At 40.7% G+C, this 7500-nt stretch overlaps 12 non-coding genes across 12 annotated transcripts; all 12 read right to left on the bottom strand.

Annotated features, from left to right (window-relative positions):
* Window positions 1–113: 113 nt before the first annotated feature.
* trnaa-ugc (transfer RNA alanine (anticodon UGC)) lies at window positions 114–185 on the bottom strand. The gene has a single exon. It is a non-coding gene; the product is annotated as a tRNA-Ala (tRNA).
* Window positions 186–538: 353 nt separating this feature from the next.
* trnaa-ugc (transfer RNA alanine (anticodon UGC)) lies at window positions 539–610 on the bottom strand. The gene has a single exon. It is a non-coding gene; the product is annotated as a tRNA-Ala (tRNA).
* A 783-nt stretch (window positions 611–1393) lies between these two features.
* On the bottom strand, window positions 1394–1465 carry trnaa-ugc (transfer RNA alanine (anticodon UGC)). The gene has a single exon. It is a non-coding gene; the product is annotated as a tRNA-Ala (tRNA).
* Window positions 1466–1610: 145 nt separating this feature from the next.
* On the bottom strand, window positions 1611–1682 carry trnaa-cgc (transfer RNA alanine (anticodon CGC)). The gene has a single exon. It is a non-coding gene; the product is annotated as a tRNA-Ala (tRNA).
* Window positions 1683–2251: 569 nt separating this feature from the next.
* Window positions 2252–2323, bottom strand: trnaa-ugc (transfer RNA alanine (anticodon UGC)). Its single transcript has one exon. It is a non-coding gene; the product is annotated as a tRNA-Ala (tRNA).
* Window positions 2324–2676: 353 nt separating this feature from the next.
* On the bottom strand, window positions 2677–2748 carry trnaa-ugc (transfer RNA alanine (anticodon UGC)). Its single transcript has one exon. It is a non-coding gene; the product is annotated as a tRNA-Ala (tRNA).
* Window positions 2749–3531: 783 nt separating this feature from the next.
* trnaa-ugc (transfer RNA alanine (anticodon UGC)) lies at window positions 3532–3603 on the bottom strand. Its single transcript has one exon. It is a non-coding gene; the product is annotated as a tRNA-Ala (tRNA).
* A 999-nt stretch (window positions 3604–4602) lies between these two features.
* Window positions 4603–4674, bottom strand: trnaa-ugc (transfer RNA alanine (anticodon UGC)). The gene has a single exon. It is a non-coding gene; the product is annotated as a tRNA-Ala (tRNA).
* A 353-nt stretch (window positions 4675–5027) lies between these two features.
* On the bottom strand, window positions 5028–5099 carry trnaa-ugc (transfer RNA alanine (anticodon UGC)). Its single transcript has one exon. It is a non-coding gene; the product is annotated as a tRNA-Ala (tRNA).
* A 783-nt stretch (window positions 5100–5882) lies between these two features.
* On the bottom strand, window positions 5883–5954 carry trnaa-ugc (transfer RNA alanine (anticodon UGC)). The gene has a single exon. It is a non-coding gene; the product is annotated as a tRNA-Ala (tRNA).
* A 999-nt stretch (window positions 5955–6953) lies between these two features.
* On the bottom strand, window positions 6954–7025 carry trnaa-ugc (transfer RNA alanine (anticodon UGC)). Its single transcript has one exon. It is a non-coding gene; the product is annotated as a tRNA-Ala (tRNA).
* A 353-nt stretch (window positions 7026–7378) lies between these two features.
* Window positions 7379–7450, bottom strand: trnaa-ugc (transfer RNA alanine (anticodon UGC)). Its single transcript has one exon. It is a non-coding gene; the product is annotated as a tRNA-Ala (tRNA).
* Between the last annotated feature and the right edge of the window lie 50 nt (window positions 7451–7500).

The raw sequence follows: 7500 nt of genomic DNA, 5'->3' as shown, positions 1-7500 counted from the left end.
TTTTACTCAGAGATTTAGGGCTTTCATTTTTACTATACAACATGAGAAATATGATGAAACATCAGCAATAACTCAGGTTTTTCATAAAGGGAGAACAGCACCTGAAAACTACTTGGAAATGCTGGGGATTGAACCCAGGACCTCATACATGCAAAGCATGCGCTCTACCACTGAGCTACATCCCCAGCTTGTTAAGCAACACTTTGGCTAAGATGTTTATGGTTTTTCGTCTTCGGAGGCAAGAAGCATAGAAAAGGAACTACTGTGTGACTTGTAAATCAGAAGCAACGCCAACACTTATTCAAGCGTTCTTAAAACCATGAGAGCATTTGGAGATGATGGGGATTGAACCCAGGACCTCATAGATGCGCTCTACCACTGAGCTTCATCCCCAGCTAAGTAAGCTGCACTGTGGCTAAGATGTTAAGGGTTTTTCGTCTTCGGAGGCAAGAGGCAGAGAAAAGGAACTACTGAATGACTTATAAAGCAGATGCAACGCCAACACTTATTCAAGCGTTCTTAAAACCATGAGAGCATTTGGAGATGCTGGGGATTGAACCCAGGACCTCATACATGCAAAGCATGCGCTCTACCACTGAGCTACATCCCCAGCTGAATAAGCTTCAATGTGGCTAATATGTTTAGGGATTTTCGTCTTACTGGAAGCAGAGAAGAGGAACAACTGTGTGACTTGTAAATAAGATGCGACGTCAACACTTATTCAGGCATACTTAAAATCATGAAGGCATTTGGAGAAGCTGGGGATTGAACCCAGATACCCATACATGCGAAACATGAGCTCTACTACTGAGCTACATCCCCATCAGATTTCTCCTTTGTTGTTTGTTGATATTTAGGGATTAAACTTGATCGTGTTACAACTGACTACTGGAAATTATTTTGTGACTTGTACAATAAGCTCAAACGTAGAGCTTCCAAGAACCTTGATTTCCAGTAGGTTTTACTCAGAGATTTAGGGCTTTCATTTTTACTATACAACATGAGAATTATCATGAAACATCAGCAATTACTCTGGTTTTTCATAAAGGGAGAACAGCACCTGAAAACTACTTGGAGATGCTGGAGATTGAACCCAGGACCTCATACACGCAAGATGTGCTCTACCACTGAGCTACATCCCCATCAGGTTTCTCCTTTGTTGTTCGTATGATATTTAGGGACTTAACTTGATCATGTTACAACTGATTACCAGAAATTATTTTGTGACTTGTACAATGAGCTCAAATGTAGAGCTTCCAAGAAGCTTGATTTCCAGTATGTTTTACTCAGAGATTTAGGGCTTTCATTTTTACTATACAACATGAGAATTATCATGAAACATCAGCATTTACTCTGGTTTTTCATAAAGGGAGAACAGCACCTGATAACTACTTGGAGATGCTGGGGATTGAACCCAGGACCTCATACATGCAAAGCATGCACTCTACCACTGAGCTACATCCCCAGCTTGTTAAGCAACACTGTGGCTAAGATGTTTATGGTTTTTCGTCTTCGGAGGCAAGAAGCATAGAAAAGGAACTACTGTGTGACTTGTAAATCAGATACAACGTCAACACTTATTCAGGGATTCTTAAAATCATGAAGGCATTTGGAGAAGCTGGGGATTGAACCCAGGACCTCATACATGCGAAGCATGCGCTCTACTACTGAGCTACATCCCCATCAGATTTCTCCTTTGTTGTTTGTTGATATTTAGGGATTAAACTTGATCGTGTTACAACTGACTACTGGAAATTATTTTGTGACTTGTACAATAAGCTCAAACGTAGAGCTTCCAAGAACCTTGATTTCCAGTAGGTTTTACTCAGAGATTTAGGGCTTTCATTTTTACTATACAACATGAGAAATATCATGAAAGATCAGCAATTACTCAGGTTTTTCATAAAGGGAGAACAGCGCCTGAAAGTACTTGGAGATGCTGGAGATTGAACCCAGGACCTCATACACGCAAGATGTGCTCTACCACTGAGCTACATACCCATCAGGTCTCTCCTTTGTTGTTTGTTGATATTTAGGGATTAAACTTGATCGTGTTACAACTGACTACTGGAAATTATTTTGTGACTTGTACAATAAGCTCAAACATAGAGCTTCCAAGAAGCTTGATTTCCAGTAGGTTTTACTCAGAGATTTAGGGCTTTCATTTTTACTATACAACATGAGAATTATGATGAAACATCAGCAATAACTCAGGTTTTTCATAAAGGGAGAACAGCACCTGAAAACTACTTGGAAATGCTGGGGATTGAACCCAGAACCTCATACATGCAAAGCATGCGCTCTACCACTGAGCTACATCCCCAGCTTGTTAAGCAACACTTTGGCTAAGATGTTTATGGTTTTTCGTCTTCGGAGGCAAGAAGCATAGAAAAGGAACTACTGTGTGACTTGTAAATCAGAAGCAACGCCAACACTTATTCAAGCGTTCTTAAAACCATGAGAGCATTTGGAGATGATGGGGATTGAACCCAGGACCTCATAGATGCGCTCTACCACTGAGCTTCATCCCCAGCTAAGTAAGCTGCACTGTGGCTAAGATGTTAAGGGTTTTTCGTCTTCGGAGGCAAGAGGCAGAGAAAAGGAACTACTGAATGACTTATAAGGCAGATGCAACGCCAACACTTATTCAAGCGTTATTAAAACCATGAGAGCATTTGGAGATGCTGGGGATTGAACCCAGGACCTCATACATGCAAAGCATGCGATCTACCACTGAGCTACATCCCCAGCTGAATAAGCTTCAATGTGGCTAATATGTTTAGGGATTTTCGTCTTACTGGAAGCAGAGAAGAGGAACAACTGTGTGACTTGTAAATAAGATGCGACGTCAACACTTATTCAGGCATACTTAAAATCATGAAGGCATTTGGAGAAGCTGGGGATTGAACCCAGATACCCATACATGCGAAACATGAGCTCTACTACTGAGCTACATCCCCATCAGATTTCTCCTTTGTTGTTTGTTGATATTTAGGGATTAAACTTGATCGTGTTACAACTGACTACTGGAAATTATTTTGTGACTTGTACAATAAGCTCAAACGTAGAGCTTCCAAGAACCTTGATTTCCAGTAGGTTTTACTCAGAGATTTAGGGCTTTCATTTTTACTATACAACATGAGAATTATCATGAAACATCAGCAATTACTCTGGTTTTTCATAAAGGGAGAACAGCACCTGAAAACTACTTGGAGATGCTGGAGATTGAACCCAGGACCTCATACACGCAAGATGTGCTCTACCACTGAGCTACATCCCCATCAGGTTTCTCCTTTGTTGTTCGTATGATATTTAGGGATTTAACTTGATCATGTTACAACTGATTACCAGAAATTATTTTGTGACTTGTACAATGAGCTCAAATGTAGAGCTTCCAAGAAGCTTGATTTCCAGTATGTTTTACTCAGAGATTTAGGGCTTTCATTTTTACTATACAACATGAGAATTATCATGAAACATCAGCAATTACTCAGGTTTTTCATAAAGGGAGAACAGCACCTGAAAACTACTTGGAAATGCTGGGGATTGAACCCAGGACCTCATACATGCAAAGCATGCGCTCTACCACTGAGCTACATCCCCAGCTTGTTAAGCAACACTGTGGCTAAGATGTTTATGGTTTTTCGTCTTCGGAGGCAAGAAGCATAGAAAAGGAACTACTGTGAGACTTGTAAATCAGATACAACGTCAACACTTATTCAGGGATTCTTAAAATCATGAAGGCATTTGGAGAAGCTGGGGATTGAACCCAGGACCTTATTACATGCAAAGCATGCGATCTACCACTGAGCTACATCCCCAGCTGAATAAGCTTCAATGTGGCTAATATGTTTAGGGATTTTCGTCTTACTGGAAGCAGAGAAGAGGAACAATTGTGTGACTTGTAAATAAGATGCGACGTCAACACTTATTCAGGCATACTTAAAATCATGAAGGCATTTGGAGAAGCTGGGGATTGAACCCAGATACCCATACATGCGAAACATGAGCTCTACTACTGAGCTACATCCCCATCAGATTTCTCCTTTGTTGTTTGTTGATATTTAGGGATTAAACTTGATCGTGTTACAACTGACTACTGGAAATTATTTTGTGACTTGTACAATAAGCTCAAACGTAGAGCTTCCAAGAACCTTGATTTCCAGTAGGTTTTACTCAGAGATTTAGGGCTTTCATTTTTACTATACAACATGAGAAATATCATGAAAGATCAGCAATTACTCAGGTTTTTCATAAAGGGAGAACAGCGCCTGAAAGTACTTGGAGATGCTGGAGATTGAACCCAGGACCTCATACACGCAAGATGTGCTCTACCACTGAGCTACATCCCCATCAGGTCTCTCCTTTGTTGTTTGTTGATATTTAGGGATTAAACTTGATCGTGTTACAACTGACTACTGGAAATTATTTTGTGACTTGTACAATAAGCTCAAACATAGAGCTTCCAAGAAGCTTGATTTCCAGTAGGTTTTACTCAGAGATTTAGGGCTTTCATTTTTACTATACAACATGAGAAATATGATGAAACATCAGCAATAACTCAGGTTTTTCATAAAGGGAGAACAGCACCTGAAAACTACTTGGAAATGCTGGGGATTGAACCCAGGACCTCATACATGCAAAGCATGCGCTCTACCACTGAGCTACATCCCCAGCTTGTTAAGCAACACTTTGGCTAAGATGTTTATGGTTTTTCGTCTTCGGAGGCAAGAAGCATAGAAAAGGAACTACTGTGTGACTTGTAAATCAGAAGCAACGCCAACACTTATTCAAGCGTTCTTAAAACCATGAGAGCATTTGGAGATGATGGGGATTGAACCCAGGACCTCATAGATGCGCTCTACCACTGAGCTTCATCCCCAGCTAAGTAAGCTGCACTGTGGCTAAGATGTTAAGGGTTTTTCGTCTTCGGAGGCAAGAGGCAGAGAAAAGGAACTACTGAATGACTTATAAAGCAGATGCAACGCCAACACTTATTCAAGCGTTCTCAAAACCATGAGAGCATTTGGAGATGCTGGGGATTGAACCCAGGACCTCATACATGCAAAGCATGCGATCTACCACTGAGCTACATCCCCAGCTGAATAAGCTTCAATGTGGCTAATATGTTTAGGGATTTTCGTCTTACTGGAAGCAGAGAAGAGGAACAACTGTGTGACTTGTAAATAAGATGCGACGTCAACACTTATTCAGGCATACTTAAAATCATGAAGGCATTTGGAGAAGCTGGGGATTGAACCCAGATACCCATACATGCGAAACATGAGCTCTACTACTGAGCTACATCCCCATCAGATTTCTCCTTTGTTGTTTGTTGATATTTAGGGATTAAACTTGATCGTGTTACAACTGACTACTGGAAATTATTTTGTGACTTGTACAATAAGCTCAAACGTAGAGCTTCCAAGAACCTTGATTTCCAGTAGGTTTTACTCAGAGATTTAGGGCTTTCATTTTTACTATACAACATGAGAATTATCATGAAACATCAGCAATTACTCTGGTTTTTCATAAAGGGAGAACAGCACCTGAAAACTACTTGGAGATGCTGGAGATTGAACCCAGGACCTCATACACGCAAGATGTGCTCTACCACTGAGCTACATCCCCATCAGGTTTCTCCTTTGTTGTTCGTATGATATTTAGGGATTTAACTTGATCATGTTACAACTGATTACCAGAAATTATTTTGTGACTTGTACAATGAGCTCAAATGTAGAGCTTCCAAGAAGCTTGATTTCCAGTATGTTTTACTCAGAGATTTAGGGCTTTCATTTTTACTATACAACATGAGAATTATCATGAAACATCAGCAATTACTCAGGTTTTTCATAAAGGGAGAACAGCACCTGAAAACTACTTGGAAATGCTGGGGATTGAACCCAGGACCTCATACATGCAAAGCATGCGCTCTACCACTGAGCTACATCCCCAGCTTGTTAAGCAACACTGTGGCTAAGATGTTTATGGTTTTTCGTCTTCGGAGGCAAGAAGCATAGAAAAGGAACTACTGTGAGACTTGTAAATCAGATACAACGTCAACACTTATTCAGGGATTCTTAAAATCATGAAGGCATTTGGAGAAGCTGGGGATTGAACCCAGGACCTTATTACATGCAAAGCATGCGATCTACCACTGAGCTACATCCCCAGCTGAATAAGCTTCAATGTGGCTAATATGTTTAGGGATTTTCGTCTTACTGGAAGCAGAGAAGAGGAACAATTGTGTGACTTGTAAATAAGATGCGACGTCAACACTTATTCAGGCATACTTAAAATCATGAAGGCATTTGGAGAAGCTGGGGATTGAACCCAGATACCCATACATGCGAAACATGAGCTCTACTACTGAGCTACATCCCCATCAGATTTCTCCTTTGTTGTTTGTTGATATTTAGGGATTAAACTTGATCGTGTTACAACTGACTACTGGAAATTATTTTGTGACTTGTACAATAAGCTCAAACGTAGAGCTTCCAAGAACCTTGATTTCCAGTAGGTTTTACTCAGAGATTTAGGGCTTTCATTTTTACTATACAACATGAGAAATATCATGAAAGATCAGCAATTACTCAGGTTTTTCATAAAGGGAGAACAGCGCCTGAAAGTACTTGGAGATGCTGGAGATTGAACCCAGGACCTCATACACGCAAGATGTGCTCTACCACTGAGCTACATCCCCATCAGGTCTCTCCTTTGTTGTTTGTTGATATTTAGGGATTAAACTTGATCGTGTTACAACTGACTACTGGAAATTATTTTGTGACTTGTACAATAAGCTCAAACATAGAGCTTCCAAGAAGCTTGATTTCCAGTAGGTTTTACTCAGAGATTTAGGGCTTTCATTTTTACTATACAACATGAGAAATATGATGAAACATCAGCAATAACTCAGGTTTTTCATAAAGGGAGAACAGCACCTGAAAACTACTTGGAAATGCTGGGGATTGAACCCAGGACCTCATACATGCAAAGCATGCGCTCTACCACTGAGCTACATCCCCAGCTTGTTAAGCAACACTTTGGCTAAGATGTTTATGGTTTTTCGTCTTCGGAGGCAAGAAGCATAGAAAAGGAACTACTGTGTGACTTGTAAATCAGAAGCAACGCCAACACTTATTCAAGCGTTCTTAAAACCATGAGAGCATTTGGAGATGATGGGGATTGAACCCAGGACCTCATAGATGCGCTCTACCACTGAGCTTCATCCCCAGCTAAGTAAGCTGCACTGTGGCTAAGATGTTAAGGGTTTTTCGTCTTCGGAGGCAAGAGGCAGAGAAAAGGAACTACTGAATGACTTATAAAGCAGATGCAACGCCAACACTTATTCAAGCGTTCTCAAAACCATGAGAGCATTTGGAGATGCTGGGGATTGAACCCAGGACCTCATACATGCAAAGCATGCGATCTACCACTGAGCTACATCCCCAGCTGAATAAGCTTCAATGTGGCTAATATGTTTAGGGATTTTCGTCTTAC

The sequence above is a fragment of the Misgurnus anguillicaudatus genome, chromosome 2 (genome assembly GCF_027580225.2).
Source record: "Misgurnus anguillicaudatus chromosome 2, ASM2758022v2, whole genome shotgun sequence".
In the NCBI taxonomy this organism is placed as follows: Eukaryota; Metazoa; Chordata; class Actinopteri; order Cypriniformes; family Cobitidae; genus Misgurnus; species Misgurnus anguillicaudatus.
The sequence above is the reverse complement of the archived record's forward strand: the minus strand, read 5'-3'. Positions and strand labels throughout refer to the sequence as shown.